The sequence below is a fragment of the Bemisia tabaci genome, chromosome 6, assembly GCF_918797505.1.
Source record: "Bemisia tabaci chromosome 6, PGI_BMITA_v3".
In the NCBI taxonomy this organism is placed as follows: domain Eukaryota; kingdom Metazoa; phylum Arthropoda; class Insecta; order Hemiptera; family Aleyrodidae; genus Bemisia; species Bemisia tabaci.
In genome coordinates, this window is record NC_092798.1 from 22,425,993 (window position 1) to 22,448,326 (window position 22,334).

Consider the following 22,334-nt stretch of genomic DNA (forward strand, 5'->3'; position numbering starts at 1 on the left):
CTGAACGTCAAGAGACAGTGAAACAATTTTATTTTCAATACCTGCCGGAACAATTTTTATGCTATTCTTTGTTCGAGGATAAAATGGTTCGTGGGGTTTAAGCTTAGTCTGTAGTTTAATTTTCGAGAGTGGGAGGGGGGAGGGGGCTGGAGACACGGACCCGTTTAACGATTCAGTTCTGGACCAGTTCAGTTATCAGGCACTCCAGTACAGCTCTATGGATGCGATGATTTAATTAATAGACTTTTTGCGGCCCATCACTGGAAGGGGAAAAATGAGACTACATTATACGCTCGACGCATGGCTAGACCGAGCATTATTTCATAGAGCAAGCGATGTTTTAATTTTCATAATTTATTCAGCCTGCGCTGCCCAAATGTCAGTTCTGAGCTGTAGTCAAAATGCTTTTTAAATTAAAATCTTTGATGAATGCCAGAAATCCAGCATGTTGTAAAGTGTATGCTCGTTCCGCCGAAATGCTTACGATATGATTTTTTGGCAAATAGAACGTATTTTCGGCCTCAAAAAAAGGATAAACGAGGGCAAAACATCTACAAACTAGGCCCTCTATTTTAAAGAGCCGTGATATGCGCTTACTTCATCAGAAAAACTGTTATGTTTGATTTTAAAGCAGACAGCATGGACGTACGTAATTTGATAAATAGGCATTGAAAATCTTGACGGTAACAACCGGACAGACTTCTTTATTTGTTTATTCTTGCAGTTTATTTGACTTCTATTCCAAATTAAGAATCTACAGCCATCTATAGACAAGAGTTTAACGTAGAGATTATTTTTTATTGTCAGTAGACATCAGTACAGGGGGATTTTGGCACATCCATGCTGCGGCTTTCAAATTTTCAGGGAGTAAGGCCGCGTAGAATTTGTTTCTGCATATCCACCCGTCAGTTCCGTTAAAATTTGTCGCCACCACTGGGATGCGAACCCGGGACCTATATTGGTCTAGAGTCAAACGCGCTTACCGCTAAGCCAACCTGACCGGCTCAACAGACTAAATTTTTCTCAATTTTCAAAATTTTTGTGAAACATTATTATTTTTCTCAAAATTATCGTGAATTTCAAATTATTTTGATGGTTTCATTTGTTTGTTCGTTCGTTCGTTTTTTTTTTTTTTTTTTTTTTTTTTTTTTTTTTTTTTTTTTTCTTTGTATTATAGTCATTCCGGATATGAAGGTGCCATATGTGTATAAACAAAATATACGAAAAATCGATCCTGAAAGTTAGGTACGGACACCAATGCCAATCATATGTTTTAAAAAGCAACAAGTTAAGATCAAAGTTTTCCGCGGAGGTATCTATTTTTCCCAATTTTCCGGTTTCAATCAATCATCGTTATTTCTTCCAAAATTATTAGTAGTGAATTTTTTTTTTTTTTTTTACAGAAATGACAGTTATAGTACAATTACAGTTACAGTCCGGGCATTAAATCGGGGAAGTGGTTGGCGTAAGTTTATTTTCATTCTCATTCAAGACGCTATGATCCGATTCTGGTTATTCTACGCCAAAAGAGAGAGTGTTGCTCAACTAACCCAACTGTTTTTTTTTAAAATTTTTCACCTCGCTTTAGTTCTGTCACCTGCAGGATGGTTATTACAATTGATATCCAAAACAAGAGACGAAGAATTAATATATGAAACGATCTTATTATCAGAAAAAATAATTTCAGCTACGCCAACAATCTGCTCGATTGAAATGAAGCACTAAATGCTGAGAGCGCAATATCTCCATCCGATGAGACACTCTCTAAAAATCTGGAAATTGGAAGAATCATAGTCAATTCATAGTACTTTACAAACCATAAAAATTCGTATCATCGTTTCCAAAAACTATTAGCAGGAAAAAATTTACAAAAAACAAATATTAGCTGTATCTGTGGCATTGCGTTATCGGCCGATAACATGTGTCATGTGTGTCTACTACGTCCATGATGAAATTTGACGGTGCATTCCCGCCAAATAAGTCTCTTTCAGATGGGACAGGCAGTCGCGTGACGTGAATTGCGATGTATCGATTGTTATGCCATTTAAACCTATGGTACAGAATCGATTATTAAGGTGTTCGCTGCGAACACCCTGTTAATCGATCCTTTTCCATAGGTTTAAATGGCATAACAATCGATATATCGCAATTCACGCCACGCCACTGGGGACGGGCTGGGTCGCAGTTGCGGGGGTTGTGATGGTTGTAGTTTTAGAAGTGAAAGTGAAAGTATATGGTTGTGTAGAACGAAAAAAATAAAGTCTTGTTTCTCCCGACTCATTTTGTACCTTTTTGTATCATTTATTAGACCAATTATCCTTCAACCCAAAAAGAGAAAATGTTTTACGCCCTTTCACGGTGCTGGCACCGCCGGTATATTTGATTGGAAGCAAGTTCCAGCAAAAAAGAGAAAAACCACAGCTTATGAAGAGATTACTTCACAAAATGCTAAGAAAACCTCTGTAACTACGGATAAAAACAAACGGTTCTCAGTGACGCGATATTAACACATTAAAGAATTGCGTCCTAAACCTATTTTCCCCACTCCTGCTGACAATATTAATGCTTTAAAAAAATGGTTACTGGCCAAAGGTGCAAAACCCACATTTTTCATGAAATTGGAGAGAGTCTTTGAAAGGGCAGCTCTCTAGACTTGTCCGCGTATTTGAAGAAAACTTGCGACAACTTTTAGCAATTCTGCGATATTTTTCTCTTAGGTAAGGATCCAATTTGCAAATTTTTTTCGGCGGAAGAAGGAGGGACTCAATGTGTCATCCACTGATTTCTTCCAGTGGCACTAACTTCCTCAGATTTATTTCATATTTTTTCCAATGCAGTTTTGTTGTCAGGTCAAATATTTCTACGGATCTGGACGTTTCCTTGGTTTCAATACCATTTTGTGCGAAAAATGTTCAACACTGAAGTCACTAAACGGCTAGGGCTGTACTCACCTTGAGACAAAATACATTTGAGATAGCATGCAACAAGATAGAACAAATTTGCATTAGTTAGTTACAGTGAATTTATGGATGTTTTATTTTATTTATTTACTTTTTATTACCCTCAACATTTCTTGCGTTCTTTTCGTCAAAGGCCACACTTCACTACCATAGAGCAAGATACTTTTAACGATGGCATCATATATCCGGTGCTTGTTTGCCTTTGAGATGCTTTGATCCCAGAGCACCCCGTTCAGCATCGCAATGGCTCTCCTGCCCTGGATGATCCTGTCCTTAATTGCTCTATCCATCCTTCCATCCTGAAATGGATTTTTGGCGGCGATCTGCCGGCATTTCGAGACGGGACCGTGTCCGTAATGAGAGAATTCGCCAGGTGATGAAGGTTGAGAAAGATATCGTGCACGACGTCATGTCCAGGCAGTTATGCTGGTATGGACATGTGCAAAGAATGTCGGAGGAGAGGTTGCCCAAACAAGTTTTGGATTGGGTACCACCTGGGAAGAGGCGACGGGGACGTCCCGTAAAGGGTTGGCGGCAGGGCGTTGACGAAGAGATGTTGCGGTGTCAGTTGCCCGATAACCTCTGGGAAGACAGGCATATGTGGCGTTTGGGTGTCGTAGAACGCCAGAGTGCGTTATAAAGCGACTCTATATATATATACTTTTTATTACTTGTTTTTAAAAACAAAACAAAAATTTTAAAAAAATCAACTGATTAAATTTACCGTGTTATGTTTACTTATTTTAAACTTGACGGTCCTCGACCAACTTTGAAATTGTGACTGACGATCGACCTTCCTCATTTCCGTGTAGAAACAATATGCAAAAGTCACGAGAGGAGGTGGATACTATATTTTTTTTTGGAGAGATAGCCACCTAATTTGGTGAACCCTGATACAGGTTGGGCCAAATTCTTTTAAAATATATTCTTCAAATGCGCACTTTCTCAGCGTAATAAATAAGCGTCAAAATAGAAGATGCAGTGCCTGTGGATGTAACGCCCTCCCCTCTCCATTCCATTATTTAAAACTAAAAATCAAAATATCAATGCAGAGATATAGGGTTTTTTTTTTTTTTTTTTTTTTTTTTTTTTTTTTTTTTTAAACCAAACATTCCTGGCAATTGTATTTTTCTCCTTGATTTTTAGCCTGGACTTTAGAAAATACTGTACGCCTTTCGGAAGAAGATCCGCCGAAATCGCTGCCGCATCATAAATAAATTGTCATCCCCGAGAGCTGAAGACAAATGAGAGAGTTTTGGCGAATGTTTGCGGCCAATGCGCAAACGGCATGAATAATTTAGTCAGCCTGATAAAATACACAAATGTGTTTAAGAAGTATTTGCACAGTTTCGATCACCTCGTGAAATAATGATAGTCCAAATCGCAACAAGAGGCTGGATTTCAGCTGATAAAAGCAGCTGAAATCCAGCTGAATTTATTCCCACTCGTACTTACGGTGCCAGCAACGATCTATCAAAGTTACGGAACAAATGCCAAAATGAAAGAGAACAAAAAGACGGGACACATAATCTGACCCGACATGAGGCATTCAATCATACCTCTCATTCATTCAGATCTCTAACCCTTGCTGCCACCGTCTAAATAACAAGTGATATACTCAAGTGTATAAACAATTGTATCTTGTGTGATTGAAGGATAAAGTTGTTTCTCTACGAGCGGACTATTGATCGTGACTCGAACTTTCCGTTGTTGACTTGGTGCTAATTCAAATTTCCTTCGAAATTTTCAGTAATATTCTTTTCCAAATATCTGACTAATAAACTGATTATATATGATTTTTTATTATTATTTGCATTAAACTATTGCATGGAAGGGTGTGAAGACAGGATCAATATTGTATTTTTTGTGCGGTATTCATGACTTGGCTCATTTGTTTACGCTTGTAAACTTCAAAACTGGAAAAAATTAATTAGTCTAGACCGCTTATAAAAAACCCGCTATAAGGTTGACGCATCAATCATCATTGTTTAAATTGCGTGGGCGAATAAGAAAAAGACAACCATATACGAAAACGAGACAATAGAGAATCGGAGATTTAAACCGAGGATAAATAAAATGTTATAGAATTGGTTCGAAATTAAGAGGCTGATTAGTCTCAGCAGGCTGTTCCATTTTTTGTAGCCCAGTTTCATGAATTTTGCATAACGAGCCAAACCGGCACTATATGCAGCGCTTTTTTTTTTTGACTAACTAGCAACAAACGCAAGAAGTGTATTCTCTCCCTATACGTACCATACCTTTTTCTAATGCGGTTTTGTTGATGACCGAAACAATATCCATAGATATACTTAATTCCATAGAAACTTTGAGGCCGTCTCGTGTGAAAAACACATGAAGGGAAAAAAAACCTCGCGGTTACTGCGGATTTATTTCAGTTATTCTTTTTGCAGAGTTATTAAGAGCTACATTTATTGTGCAGACTTGGACATGCCATACTTATTTTTTTATGAAGTTAAGCGTTATTCTGTTCCAAAACGTTCGTCACTACTCATTTATTTGAATATTGGCTAAAGTAACGAGTTTTTTGTTGTTAAGTTCGAATCATCCCTTCATTGGTCCAAAGGGAAAAAATGGCACTTGCAGTATTCTGCAACCCGGAAATATCTGCTCAAAAAAAAGATGGAATAGCAACGAAGTTTTAGTTATGAAAGAGTCCCTGAAACATAGTGAGGGATTCGAAGTTTTTTGAAATTAGCATAAGGAGACCGGTCAAAAAGCTGAAAAAAAACCTGAGCTTTGAGGTGAGATCACATTGAAACCATGACAAAGGGACGCTAAGGGTTGAGTAGGGTTCTAAGAGTAGCCACCAGTCTCGCTAGCTGCACGGCGACCATCCCTTCGCCAGGTTCAATAAAGCTCCGCTAGAGAGCGTGATCATGCCCATTGCAAGTTTTGCTTTTCCTCCCAGGAATCTTCAATGGTGAGGGATTTTTGTGAATTGATTTGAGTAAAACTTCTATTTGTCTAGTTCCGCACGTAGCTCGGACAAAATCGAATTTGCAAAAAATCTCTATTGAGTATATTAGTTCCTTGCACTCCCTACATTTTTTTTTCTTTTTTTATTGAAATTTTTACCAAATCATTTTCACACTGGAAATAAAGTCGCTTGGATTTAGAGTCTAGACTCTTGAAAGCAATGACAATAAAAAAAAATACTCTTGATTCGATCAGATTTTTGCTTGAATCAAAATGAAATCCGCTTAAATTAAGAGGCTCGGTTCTCGATTTATGCAAAAATCCGATTGGATGAAAAGTTTTTTTTCTTGTCAATATTTTTAAGAGTCTGGGCTCTAGATCCAAGCAACTTTTTTCCCAATGCAAAATTCTACTATTTCCTTGGATGATTTAAGATTAACTTGAAAAATAAAAAATAAAATAGAACTTTGGACAGGTGTGTTCGCATTTAAAAGTATTAAGATAAGATTATTTCGAGAAACGCCACTACGAGAAACGATGGGCCAAGATTTTTAAAAAATGGACGCTGTCTCTAGAAAAAGGTATTTCAAGAGACGCTCTTACGAGATATTGTCCCATGAAGATAGTTTTCTATGCAGGTAGATGCTTTTAGTTCCTTTTTGCGTCTTGTAATCAAATTAAGTAAGGGCGAAAAAAGACGGAGAGAAAATCACAAAATACTCACCTCCTATACCTACTTTCAATATTTCGATAAAATTTAAAAGCGTCATCGAAACCGTTTATACAATATGCCATTAAAACCATTTATTCAATATGCCATGGTAAGTAGAATGCAGGAGATAAACGGAAAATAGAAATAAGATGAACAAATAAAAATGAAGGTAATGCTCCCTTCCACAATACTGAGATAAGCCAGCGATTGGTCAGGCATTAATTCCACCCCTAGGATATCAGAAACATGCATGATACGAGTTTTGCCTGTGGAGGAATTGAAGGCGATTTTACATGGCGCGCGACGAGACAGCGACGCGATGTTCCGTATTTCATGAGAGGCTGTGTTTGCCTGTAGAGAGGCGGAATGATCAAGTGCGCATTAGAAGTACACCGATACAAAGTTCATTATTATACTTTTTTTTATCTTCTTTTCTTTTATGCCTTTGTCGCGATGAAGCGTGAAAGAAATCCAGAGAAGCCGAAACCAGGCAATTCCACGTCGTAGGAGGCAAAAAAAAAAAAACGCAAAGAACATTATACATTTAAATTTAAACATTATAAATTTAAACGCAAGTTTTTACACGAAACGCTAAACAGCGAACGCTTGTTCGGAACCTTACCTCATGGTGCGCGATGCATTGTTCGATTTTTTTATTTATTATATCCATTAGATGCGTTGGAGTCGAATATCCTACTACGATACAATTTATCATCCGGAAATTCACAATGCAAATGAAGATAACGTCTTTTTGTTCAATTTGGTAGGCTGAAATTGTTGTAGTTTTGGGAGCCCTAAAATATTTAAAAAATCTTCAACCTACTGTTGTAGAAAATTTCATCATTCGATAAGATTCTCTATTAGCTTTTTTTCAGTATTACACGAACATGCGAAGCTGCAAGAACTGAAAGGGAACAGTTTAGTACTCAAATTCAACCTTCAGATCTTAAGACCAACTAATCAATGAACGGGCAAAAGTCCTTAAATTTTTCAATACCTCTCAACTAAAAATTTAAGTTCGTCTTTTTATACCTATTATTCCAATAACATCATTTTTCTAGAGAACAGGTAGAAAAAGGGGTAATAAATGTGAAATATGTTCCAACCGGTGATCAGCTAGCCGATTTACTGACCAAACCGTTATCCACCACAAAATTCAAGAAATTAAGACCAGGGCTCGGTCTTCAAGATTAGAAAAATTAGAAATTATCAAGTCAAAAAATTCAAATGGACTCAAATTCAAAATTCTAAACCTGTGAAAAAATTCAAGTGGACTCGTCGAAATTCAAGCGGACTTGTCAAAATTCAAGTGGACTCAGATTCAAAATTCTAAAATTGTTAAAAATTCAAGTCAAAATTTGTCATAATTCAAGTCAAAATTCTAAATTTTATTGCAATTTTTCGGTCTGATGAGGTTTTTCTGGGTTTCCCTCATCCGTTGCAACATGCAAATGTTGGACCTGCATGTTTTCCCAGTGAGCATCTATTAATAATGAAATTAATTTTTGAGGAGGCGAATTGAAATATGACAATGTTGTAACAACAACATGAGAACAAAAACTAATACGTTTCTTATCAGCTGAGTTTCTTCATAACCTCCGGTGCATTAATTAGAAAAAGTCGATACACCGAAAAGCGCTGTTTTTATTTCATTGATCCCTTAGATTATCCCTGCATCCCTACGGGCCCATAACCTAAAGGCGAAAGGTAAAAGCTAAAGGTGGTAGGGAAAGAAACAACACTCGGAGGACGCTTTTAGATCACCTTCATGGGCAAGGTATCAGACCGAACTAAAAATGAGAAATGAAAAACTGGAGAAACCAAAACTTTACAAAACAGCTGACGCATCCGAGTGTTGTTTCTTTCCCTACCACCTTTAGCTTTTACCTTTAGCCTTTACTTATTGCTTGTATCAGTAGAATATAAGCTGGTCCAAAACAAAAACTTCAAAGCCGAAAAAGTTCTCGACTGTAGGCAGATTGAGAATTATACCAAAATTGGCATGGATTTGGCTTGCATGATTTCGCCTAAATATTGCATGTGTGCAACTATGGTTACGCACCATCACTTGTCTCACCCATCTTCCAAATTCTTTGTAAGGACGTTAATATAAATAAAAATAACTAACTAACTAACTCTCCTTGTTATTCTCACGTATTTTATATACGCTCCTCTGATCTAGCTAGTTTGTCATTATTCTCTTCCCTTTCCCCCTTTCCCTGCAGGGCTAATAACACCAGGCGAAAAAGCTGCATTTAGGCAAGGATATGAAATTATTTTGACAGCCTTGGTCACTGCCTAGGCACGAGATTGAGAAAATTTAGCCAGTGGCGAGGCGTGAATGATCGATTATCGATATTTCTTCATTAAAAGCTATGGGTAAAGAATCGATTATTAAGGTTTTTGCGAACACCCTGTTTTTCGATCATTTTCCGTAAGTTTAAATGGCAGATCAATCGATATATCGCAAGCACGCCACGACGCCACTGGATTTAGCATAACCAACCGGCAAAGCATTTGAGTTTTGTGTGCAAATTGTATCAACTGTGATTTGCTTATGAGATGCATGTCTAAAAAAAGTACAACCAGTTAGTTCTCTCCTTATTTTGTTATTCTTAGCGCGATGTTTAAATCGCTTTGTGAAATCTCTACAAACACATTACAAAACAATGGAAAACTGCAATTAAAAGACGAGGCGTTTTACCGAGAGACGATATTTTGAAGTGACGACGATGACGAAAAAAAAAGTCGGTTAAGAAGGAAAGGTCATCATTTAAGAAGAGTTTGAGAGAACGGCTGCCATGCCAGTTGGTTATGTAAAGGTCGTTCCTCCCTTCAGCATTCAAACGAGGGTGCTGTGGGGAGGGTGTCGCGGACATTGGGGTCATAAAACAAGGGGAAGAGTATTAAAAAAGACACACTGAATAAGAAAAAACCGTAACGTTTGAGGAGCCCTCGTTTCGACAGTGAGGCTGTGGAGAGTCACATAACTCGATTGACAAGATCTCGTACTTCCCTGCATGAGGATCGTTATTGCACATTATTTTGAGACTTTTTTTTCATCCTCCTTGAAAAATGTTTTTTGGGTATTTGTGAGAATTTGTGTGGAGGTGCCTTATCGTAATTTCATCTAAAACAAGTAATGGATGTTTCAAAACAAATTGCAAACAACAATATCTCTGCTGTATTTTATTTTAATTTTTAATTTAATTTTAATTATTTTTTATAAGACCATAATCAATTTGCCATCACGCACTTCTCGATTCTCTCAAAGTTTTTTTTTTAAAGCATCCAATTCTCTGAAATAACATTCATAACTTCTTTCATACAACTAAGGACGGATGTGCCCATGGTAAAAATTTGGCCTGAAAAGTTTTTTGATTCATAATTTTTCTTGAGAGATAACGTAAAGTAATAAAATAAATTGAAACGAACATCGATAGACACACTTTCTATCAAGTCCAGAATTTTAATAACGTTAAAAGATGAGTAAATGAATGGAGCTGTGTCAATATTTGCATCTCATTAATTTACATTTTGCTTCTTTAAACCTACTATCATGCTTTTGTCGTGAAAATGCTTGAGTGAGTTCAGAATTTAATCTGTTAGGGCAAGAAAGAACAATATTTGTTCCATTTTTAGAACGTTATTTTATTTTTTTAATACAATTTGATTAAAATTGTTATATGATACGTTGGAAGAACGCACGCATGAGTTGACAAAATTTTACAGAATAACAAAACAAAAAATATTTGTAGTATTTTGGATGAGTGTAGTAAAATAATGAAAGCAAGAGACTCTGAAAGAAACTGGTGCAGAGTTGTTTGTTATTTTGCTCATTATTACTAGGTGCGTCCGATCAGCCTCTTGCAAAAATCGCAACTTTTACTCAGAATCTTTTAATGCTATGTCTGAAAATACTTTGAAATCCCTCCGTCACTCTTAAATAGAATCGCAAGACTTGCTGCAACCTTTCTAGCCGGTTTGTTGCATTCAAATCTCATTAACTTGCGACGGTTACAAATTGAGACACCGGCTCATCAACAGAGAGAGATTTTTCAGATTATCGTACTTAGGTACAAAAATATCAAAATTATTACATTTTATTGCCCAAAATGAGAGAACGTCTAATATACCTTGTCAGGGTCTCTCATATTCATGCCTTGCCCTTGCGTAAAGTTAATTTCATTTATTTTTTTGATAAAAAAATACCTGTAAATTACAAATGATTAACCGCAAAGCTGAATGAGCTAGTTTAGTAATATTTAATCCCTGAATCTCTGAAAATGGGAGAGTGCACAGAGTTCAAAGAAATTTTTCCCGATTTTCTCAACAATATTAACCGACGAAAAACTAGCTCAAAGTCGCGTATTTGAGGTCGTTTTTCGTGGGTTGATATTGTTCAAAAAAATCTGGAAAAATTCCTATGAACTCCATGCACTCTCTAGTTTTCAGAAATGCAGATATTAAAAAACAAGCTCATTGAAAACCAGACATTTAAACCCTCAGCCCCTTAAAAAATCAAAATTCAAATACAAGTGTAGTCCACCTCAAGTCGCGTGCAAATCAGTGATCCTCTTCGGGGTAGGCCATAATGACAATAACATTGCACCAGGAGCACAGAATATCAATAAGCAACGCACGAGCCAGAGGGGTGCTAAGGTCACAAACGGAGCAAGTGCGTGTCCCAAATCCGGGAGCAGATCGCTTTGCGGACACCGCCTGCAAAGTTGTGTAAGGTGTAAAAGCAAGGGTACATGTGACCCGTGCCGGGAAACCGGTTCGTGGGAGCACACGTTGGCCCTTCTTGGGTCGGGATTATGACGGGGTTGACCTCTGGCGCGCGTGGCCCGCTTCGGAAAACCTGATCGAGGGGTTGCTGACATCCTCGTTCGGGCCCCAACCTGTCACCCCTCGTCCTCAAGGTGGCACGAGCAGGGATGATTAATCTCAGAGTCAAGTGCACAGAGGGGGTGAATTTCTGAAGGACGAGCAATGAAATAAGAGGTAAAAGGGAAAAAACCAATTCGACTTTAATTTTAATCGCAAATCATAAAACACGTATCGATTCGAAGATTTAAGTGAAAAGTTGCGAGCTTGCCTGATTGATATTCTCAGAAGCTCTTTCTGATTAAAATTATAATGGGAACAACGTGAAGAGAGATGGCGGTTGTGGAAATTGTTATATTTCACCTTCAATGTTTGAGGTAGTCCAAAACACATACTCCTCCTGATAATAGTTCTCTGTTAGAGGACTTGTGTCTTGCTGGGAGTTTCCTTACATCTAGCCACACGGTGTGAATTCTGTCGAACTTCACCGAGACGATGTTGATGATTGGTCTGTGTCCTAAACTTTTGTCTGCATGATTTGAAGGGAAATAAATATACAAAGATGTAATCAGCTCTTCCTTTTTTTCGAGTTTTTTTCAAAAAAATGCTTCCATATGAATTGCCGTTTTTTTATTCTTCTGTGTGCTTCACGTAACTTCACATCTTTTTTAAAGATTGTTGAAAGAACAATTGTGTGACTTAACACTGCACATAATTCGTTTTTTAAACCCCTCAATACATTGAAATTCACTTGCTAATAGAGCCATTCAAATTCGAGCTGTTTGGTTTGAAAAACTGTGCAAGTGAGATATCTTCACTACTCTCTCTTTGAAATAATTGATTTGAAGTTAAAAATAGAATACTTCAAGAGATGAATAACCCAAAAATGTCCAACTATCAGTGATAATGATTCTCCAAATTTAGCTTAAGGGGAGGACAAAGATGAACTCATAATATCATGATTTCTCATGGATGGAAATAAGGCTAGAACCCTAACATGCGAAACTTACACGGCTAATGTAAGAAAAATCGATGGCTGAAATTCAAAAGTAAGCATGAGACTTTAATATATTTCATGCGCGTCCGTTTATATTTTAATGTATGGACCTGTCGGATAAATTGACTTTAATCATAAAAATCGTCTTGAACTTGCTGTGACTGGGGTTGAATATTTCCCTCTGATCGACATACGATGTAAACAATGCCTCAGAGTCATACAGTCATTCCCTCAAAACATGCTATTTAATGAAAATGGAAAATCCACAGAATTTCAAGGAAGAAAAACTGAGCTTCATTGAAAACAGATATGCATTGCTTTTGACACTGAGATTCATTGAAAACAGATATGATCTGCTTTTGACCTTAACACTCATTACCTCGAAACATACCATCAAATTAAAAGTGAAAATTCACAGTATTTAAAAGAAGAAGAACTGAGATTCATTTTGAAGAGACATTTTACAAATGTTACAAAGTAAATAGCATGATGTAGAGTGTACCAGAATTTCGTGAGGCTATACACTGAAAAAAAAGGTGTTAATGGCTCAAGTATGATGATTCTTGAATTTGCCGCCAAAAATTGATTTAATGTTGATTTAAGCTAAATTTTTCTTGATAAAAGAAAAAAATGCTTAGGTTAAGCAAAAAAGTAGTTTATATTAAGCAGCAAAGCCTTGATTTAAGAACAAATACTTCTTAGCGGCAAATTTAAGATTCTTTTTTTTCAGTGAGAAATCAAGGCCTTTTAACTCATCAGCTGACATATTCCTAACCTAGTATAAAAATAAACTCATTGTTGAAAGTGGAGTGTAGTCGTTGTCCCTTTCTTTGATTGAGTGTTCAACATAATGGTGACCTCGACGTGATTCTTAACTAAAAAGTTTGTTGTGCACTGATAAAGATACGAAGTAGTCGCTCGCCACCATATCCTGAAAAAAAATAAATACGAAAGTACGAAGTAGACGCTCGTCACCGTACAGTCATAGTTCAGCATTGTGTGCAGTAGACGCTTGTCACCACACTTACTGAAAAAATAAATTAAAGGAACCAGGGCCTACAATTAATGCTTGCTCTAAGATTCATTTTAGAGGTTGATGTTAAAATCGGTTACTTTCAGCAAGATTCGGTGAGCTGATCTTTTCTTCGAGATTAAAAGTATCTCCCAAGTCTGTGAATGATGAGCTCTGCTCTGGCTCCTCACTGAATGACCTCCGAGGTGATTGCGCGAGCCGCGTCGCCGGATGACCCCACCGGTGCCGTGACCTGCGACGCGCAACAGCCCCGACACGACCGTGAGAGAGGTCTCGGGGTCACCGCTACCCCAAGATCCAGACGGGGTAAGTTGGGACCGGTTTCACGGTGTCTTCACTTGTGCTAGGATCTGGTGCCGATCCTTATCGAAGTTGCCAAGTTCCGAGTGGCAATTTGACTGTCCCTCTTTTCAAGGCGGTATGGTATAAAACAGTTTGGTTCATCTCTAGTCACTAAAAACATTAAATATCTCTGTACTAGGAAACGATATTGTATGATTTTAAAATGAGGTAAATGCAACGTGTAGAAGAACATTGTTATGGCATCACTCAGCTTAATTAGTCGACTTTGAAAGAGCTAAATACCCTGAGAAGCAGCTTGATTCAAAATTGATGGATCACACGCAGAATTATTGCCGTTCTAGTTATCAAGTATTTCGGCAAGGAAAAATAAATAATTGGAAACGGGTCTTATTTTTTTCAAGCTTTAGGGTCCAGTAAGTATACAAGTGTCAGTTTATTCCTCCTTTCCTCGCCGAAAAGTTTCAAACGCGATAACTCCTTTATACGTCTAGGTGTAATTCAAAGATTAAGAAGTGCATTATAGCCTCCATAATATCGAAATTGAAAATTGCTAGGAACAAGTATTTTAACCTACCTATCGGAGTTGCAATTTCATGATGAAAGCTTGATTCAGATAATTAATAAAATACATTTAAATATCATCAAAAAATTTACAAGCATTCAACAAATTATTGAGAACCATGTTGTAAATGATTTCATTGGTACGTTATTATTTAATTTATGTCATGTTATTATGTCGAATAGTCAGTTTTTCCCCAAGGTTACCGAGGCATGAAATGTTAGGCTTTTTTATATATTTTTTCCCCCGAGAATTGGTGAGTTGGATTGGATTTGGGGATTTAGGGAATTTTTTTTTTATATGCTGCAATTTTAAAATAATTGTTTTGGTCAATTTCTTCCATATTTTTATCACAGCCGGCAGCAGAAATATTGAACTGACATTTGATTGAAGTGAAGTGCTCTATTAACGTAAATTGTACGTCTTTAATACCAAACTTGTATATATTATTTATTAAAAATGCCAACAATAACACCAGTGGAAATTTTAATGATGAACGGGGATTCTGTGATATTAGGAGAACTTGCCTCGAAAAAAGTGAATCATAGTAAATTCTGCCAAAGTTAAGGAGCTAGTATTTACTGGTCCTCTCCAGAGTTCTGGGTGTTATGTGAAAATCGTAATCACGAAGTAATCCATTTAGTTGAAATTAGCATAGCAAACATTGATTCTTCGAGTAATGCATAGCTCTCAAGAGTACTGGAGAACTACTTTATAAAAATGTTAATAATTTCTTCTTGTAACATTTTTAGTGCGTATATTGGAAAATTTTAAATGAGGATAAATCGACAGCAAGTTTAATGGAAACGGAAGTAAAAAAAATATTCTCGAAATATGGTGAACATTTTGTTAGCATCCGACAAAATTCTCGTGCCGCGTCGCTTTCGCAGGCTATTCCGTGTTTCGCGCTGCGAACACAAGCCAAGGTCCACGAGTCGGAAAGGATTTTGGAGAGGTCGGGGGGAGGGGGCGGTTTGGGATTAATGTAATTAGATCGAGCTGGTCGGAGTCGCCGGTGAAGTTTGGGCGAAGCAAGAGCGACGGGTTTTCGAGCACGGGCGGATAGGGGTGGGACCAGGGTCGGCGCGAGAGAGGGGGAGGGGGAGGAGGAAAGAACAAGGAACCGGGAACAATAAAGCGGGAGAGAGGTAAGTTGGGAGTTCGGGACACTTGGAAGGAGGCGGGCGGCGCACGGTGGATCGAGTCAATTGGAGATGTCGCACACAATTTGGAATCTTTAAAGGCTTATAACTCCGTTTATACTAAACTTTGAGGTTCTAAAAGTGGTTTCATTGGTTTCTTCGTAAAATTTGCTTTCAGAAACACCCCTTAAAATTTAAAAAGTGACGAAATTAAAATAAAAATTTGCGGGTTTAGTCAGAAATTTCGTGTCCGACCTCTCTAATTGGCTCGGTCCACTGTGCGGCGGACAGCGAACGGTCCCAGTGAGAATTTAAGAGAGCGCGAATTGAAAATGGCTGGCCCGAAACTTTGCGAAGGGTAGCTCACCCCCTAAAACCGACCGCGGACCGCGGCGCGGCGGCGGCCATAACACCCTCTCCTCCACCCACCACCCCCCGGAGCCGTGGCACCTCTGGAGTCGCTAGCGTATTGATCTTCGGACGTCCGGCGTCTTGTCCGGTATCTACAATTCGTCTAAGTCATGTAAGACAACAGCTCGATGCCCGACCGAATTCAGCATTTTACCCTCGCGGCCGCCCCTCGGCTCTCGCCGCCACCTTTCGCCCCTTCTCGCCGCCACCACCCCACCGACCCACGCCGTCTCTCATCACCCTCTGCCGAAACCCTTTTGACCAGCCGCACCCTCCGCCCGACGCCGCGACCTTCCATTCTAGCTCGCCGCTCTTCGCTCGTCTAGTTATAACCTTCTGCAAAATGAAAGGATCCTCTTCGATGCAGTGTTCTATATTCCCAATTTCGCATGCTGAAATTCAGATATTTTAACAAGCTTTTACGATGTGAGAAGGAAAATGGAAATGGAAACTTATCGAGAAAATTAAATGTGGGTATAGCCACACAATTTAGGTAGACACATATAAAGCTACTCATATAAGACTAGCCTCAGACATTTGAAATCGACGAAAAAATCGGGACTTGTTTTAACTGAACCAAGCAAGCCGTGTGAAATTAAAATTTTTGAACATAAATGTTCAATTGAAAGTATACGACTTTTAAAATGATGGAGTCAAGGTTGTTTTTGTCACGAGTTGTTACGGAGAAGCAGATCTCGTTTTCATCAAAGTCGATATTAAATTCATGTCTTTCTTTTAAGAACGGTGCTTCTCTTGAATATTAGTTTGAATCTCTGAAAAGGCATATAATACGCAGGTCCAACGCATGCATGCGCATGCTCGCCAAATCCTTCTGTAGTAAACTACTTCTCCGACAAGAAAAAGGAAGGGAAAAAGGGGGAAAAAAACTCTATGCATGTATTAAAATTAATTTTTCCACGAATCGAATTTCTATGACTGACGAAATTCAAAAAATTAAGGTGATTTGACAGCATGTTTGATCACATGTTATTAAAAATTACGTGACAGGGCTTGTAGTCAAATAGAATGCAATCAGTCAACGGCAATGAATCTCAAGTTTTCTCATTTTTTACATTCAATCATATCACTACATTCCTCAACAACCTTCAATGCCTCAAAACATTAACTAAAGCACTCGCAACCTTTCCTTTTGAAGTTTTCAACATCATAGCTCTGTCGAAATTGGCAGCATACAGCGGAACACTGAGCGCTCACGCCTCGCACCGTCGCGCCTTCAATTTCGCGGACGCAACACGGACACCCACCAAGCACGAATAGTTGTAGCTCTGCGCCGTAACAGACTGCTTTGAATTCGATCGTTGTACCTTTAGTAAAGAGCTCAGTTTGGACGAGAAAACGACGAGATCTTGTTGGACGTGGCAACAGGGTTTCAGCTCGGGGCGTTGGGGACGGCGATCGTTTTTCAGCGCGCGACAATGCCCCGAAATCCCGATATTGCCCATTAATTTTAAGATTCCCCGCGAATTTATCCTTATTCATTTCCGGCTTTATCAATTCGCTCATCTTTGACCACAAACAGAGCATGATTATATTTCAGTTTTCGGCGTGGCCCGTGAAAGAGGCTCACTCCTATGCAAATGCGCTCTATCGAGCACGTCAGATGCGTTATGCGGCGCCGCCGGCCGCCCGGACCTGGTCCCCCATTATGTAAACACGGTAAATAGTGGTGCAGGATCATTGCCAAATGAATGCAACCTGTTTTCCCTCGTTTCTGTTAAGATACTTACGGATATACCACGAGAACAGAGAGCGTTTTCATGGTTATCTTTAAAATACCTATCGTGTGATTTTATAGAGTTTTCAAGGTTCCCTTTAAGTTAACAAATACGTTTTTCAATTATGCACTATATGGATCCGTCGGAAACAAGAGATACGAATAGCTGAGTAAATTTTTGGTTATTATATATTATATTATATTATATTATTTTGGGTTATATTGCATAAAAATCATATTTAGCACGTGAGAAATCATCATTTTCTTTAGAGTAGAACGTATCTAAATTCCAACGTTGCAAAATTTCTACTCATATAATATATTTTTGAAGGGTTGAAAATTTCGGACTGAGGATTATACTGATTCTTATCAATTGCACGCTTAAATAAAAAAAGTTTGGATGGACGACGCACATTCGTATCTTTGTAAAAAAATTGAGTGATGAGTGTCACTTTTCTAAACTATGATTGGAATTACGTCTCTTCACCTACATGTAAACGACTGAATGCATTCACGCTCAAACGCTCAAATTCTCATACTCGTTATCACGCATTTTTAATTCAACCGCGCCCGTGAGCGCTTAATTTCATGGCCAACAACCAGGTTTCCTGAAAGATTTTGAGGAGTCCTGATCTAAATAAATTATCAATCTAAAAAATTGTTACACGGAAAAAAGTCAATTGCTGATTTAACAATTCAATTGCTAAAGAAAGTGACTGCAATGTTTCAATGTAGATTTTACAACAAAAAAGTTGTACTGTAACCACCCCCGTGGTTAAATTAGCTTAGAATAGTGGTTAAAGTAGCATTTTTTTGTTGTAAAATCTACATTGAAACATTGCAGTCACTTTTTTTGGCAATTGAATTGTAAATCAGCAATTTAATTTTTTCCGTGTATAAATCTTTCTCGCGTACAAATTTTTTAACAAATATTTCTTCCTTATCTAAACAAAACGGTAGAATTTACTGAGTCAAACTAATTAGTCTCATTCGTGGGATAGTTTCATATCAGTTTCCGTTATCATTTTTTTACGTAACTTGAAATTTCTCGCGTCTCTCCATGAGCAAACCTGATTTTCAGTAACTAAAAGGAGTCCCCTTAACCATTGTTTTGAAAATTAATACCATAAATAACGGTAATTATACATTCTGGAGAATATTGGACGCGCCACACGATTTTCGTAAGATTTCACCGTTATTAAGTCTCCTGATTTAGCTTTATTTCTACTGTGTGTGACACTTTAATCTAAAGATCCAGTGTAAATGCCATACTAATTAAATGGTATATTGAAATGATGACATCCTGCGAATATTTAAGATAATGATTTGAGCTTCGTCCCTTGGCCAACCATGCAACAATGATAATGCAGGGAGTTCAGTTGGTCCGTTTCAATGGAATTTTAAACATTTGTGAAGAGTAAATCGGTTGTGATATATCTGCGTTGAATCAAAGTGAAATCATGGTAAAACGAGGAATATAATTGCAACGCCTGCAAATTAATTGTGCAATCTCTACTTTTATCCTGTGTTCGTTCATAGCCTGGACTACCGGCTGCGGTGAAATTGGCCACAGAGTGTGGCACCACACCCCAGTTTGGCAAATAAACTCGTGCATTACGCCGCAAATTGTGGCGTCGAGCATCAACAAAAACCCCAAAATCTGATACCTCTTTTTTCTGGAGCATCCTGTCACTATGCAATATAGCAACATTGGATTTGGTTTCAGTTCAAATAAATTTTTATAAATTATATTATTATCCTACAAGAAAATATCTTTAAAAAAAAGAAAAATGTATGATTGGACCATTGGATCACTAGGTATAGTCAAAGCTATTTCTAGGTTTGAAAATCGTAAACTTGCTTTAAATAAGAATTAATGTAAAAATAATTCAAGATCTTCCTGAACAAAGATGCTGAACGACGTTTAAAGACTAATATTACATCTGAACATGTTAGTGAATTTAGTGATTACATGATTTATTAGGGCTGGAGGACTTTCACATTTTTGGTGACACTCAGTTTGACTTTCCTCTTCCGGTACAATCTTCATGCATGTATAAAATATCAAATTAAATGACCAATGTTATGAAAATATTAAAGATACATTATTAAAAATTGGATATAACTTATGCATTCCAGCAAACTTTTTGACAACCTCGCTGGTGTATCGAAGATTTCAGCAGGAAAAACATTTTAAATTTGACTATAAATTTGTTGCTTAAAATATTTTGAGAATTTTAAACCCGGATAGGTGAAAAAGGCACACAAGTGTGCGTGAAAATCGAATGTAGGCCAAGAAAAGAAATGTTGGCCTTCAAATAAAAGGGTGCAAAGTTGGAAGGGTGACGACCGCAGTTAAAACCTGAGCAAATATGAGGGGATGATTCAAACAAAAAAAGAGGGATACAGAATCTTCTTGCAGAGCACTGAGTTCGTTTGTTGTGCTAGAAAGGCTCTGGACAAGCATAAGCACCTCTCTGAGGTGAGATTTAGTTTAGATGTAGAATATCTTACGAAAAAAAATGTTGAACACTAATTATTTTTACTTTTTCAACTTATTCTTGTGCATTATTGAAGATTCCGAACTACATTCTATTGTGACATGATTGATAATGTGGGAACGATATCGTCAGTGTGACTGCATTAAAATGAAACTTTCCTTTATGTTAGGTGCATTAGAGGAACCATCAAGTATGTATTTCTCAATAGATACAATCATTAAAGAAGATGATATTGTGCGTTACCAAGTAGAACGTTTGAATTCCTTACAACCCTCTCGCTTAACTTGACATGTGTTAATATTGAAAGGAGGAGTTCTTATTATGCTGTTGAGAAACGTATAACCACCTAAATTGTGTAATGTCACCAGATCAAGAGTTCGCAAGTTATGTAAGAATGTACTTGAAGCCGCTATAAAAACTGGATGTGGCGAAGGAGAAATTTAATAAATCCTGAGGCCAAACCCTTAAAGTTGTTGGTGTCGCTCTTAGAGAGCATTGTTTTTCTCATGGACAATTTTACGTTGCATTTTCTCGTGTTAGTTCACCAAGAGGTTTAAAAATTTCATAGAATCAGAGGGTGCAACACATAATATTTTTATGAAGTACTGAGTGAATTCTAGAGTTCTTTATTTTTTATTTAAAATTATTTCAAGTCTTAATTTTAATTTAATCATATGTCATCCACTCAATGTGGTATCAACGTCAAAATATTTTCAATCATAGTCTAAAATTTGATCAGCATACCACTAATCTCCGCATTTTTATCAAACCCGTGCGACTCGCAAATTTTGAAAAAGTGAATAAATAAATTTGCGTAATCCAAAACTCAAATTAAGAGGTGGATTAGTTTTAGCCGGTCGGCTCCACTTCTCACTCATTCTTATTATGATTAAATAGAGCAAAACCGGCACTACCTAGTGCCCGTTTTTTTCGTGGCAGATCAGCAAAACAATACAGGAAATGTGTCATTCGACAATTTTTCTAGTTTCACTATGCTCTTATTTCGAATTTTTCTTGTGGAGTTATGTTGTTGGGAAAAATGTTTCTACGGATCTGGGTGTTTCCTTCGAAATTTTAAAACCACCTAGTACGACGTACACACTCATTTAAAAAAAAAAAAATCTGTGTCCACCTACCACCATGTATCTCATTTTCACCAGCAGATTATACTGATAGTAAAGTTCGCGGAAAAATATCGCTTTTTTGCAACACAAAGACGTATGAATCCAGACGCCGCGCCAAGACATTTTGCTTCAAGGTGCGTTTATTTTTTTTATAATTTTTGGGCGTATTAAAACTATTTTCCTCCTACAAGGCTCTATACGTTTTTTAAATAAAATCTGACAAAAAGGCACTTCAAATTTTACAATTTTTGGGCAAATTAAACTGTTCCTTAGAAAAACTGTTTTTCGTAAAAAAAGATTTTTACACAAGGGTACGTCGCCGATTAAAATTTTTGAGCAGTTTAAACTGGTTTTTATCATCAGCAGTCAATTCCCCCGGGCCTTGATCCGCTCCTATAGAAAATGATTTTAAAGACAAAGCGCGTGTAAAGAGAGAAAGAGTAGCTTTCTCGGAAAGCTGAAGGCATAGGGGGATGATGGATGATTCTTCTCCTTATCTACGTTATTAAAGCAGGCGCCCGGTGAAAAGGGGCTGAAAAATGAATTCCACTCAACCGCGCCGCGCGGCACCCGCTAGGGGTCGCGCCATCGCATCGCATGCCTGCCACTCGTTCGACCCTTACAACGCTCAAAATAAGTCCAACTTCTCATCCTACAAATAGTTAGGCTCGGCCATCCTATTAAAAGAGTTAAAGGGCTTTCTTTGCGTTCATTAAAATTTCTTGCTCTCCGCCTCGCAGCTTCGCTCGTCCTCCTTTGAGGCCCCTCATCCCTCCCGTCCAAATTTTCATCTCTCACCTCCTCCGCCTTCTTGCGCCCTTCCGCCTCCCCCGACCCGAGCCCCTACCCTTGTCATTTCCATCGCTGCCCAAGTTCGTTTTTCTCAGAAATGAGATTATCTTCATTTACCTCCTTCTCTTTCACGTCCGTGGACGGCCCCCCCCCTCTCCGCCTCCCCCCCCCTCTCCGCCTCCCCCCCCCCACGTCTGAGACTAGACCGCGCTAGTTTAAATCAATTTCGGAGCGTCTCTGCGAGAAATGAGCGCGCCTGCCCCCCGGCGCCCGCCCAGTCTCGTGAGTTTTGCGCCCC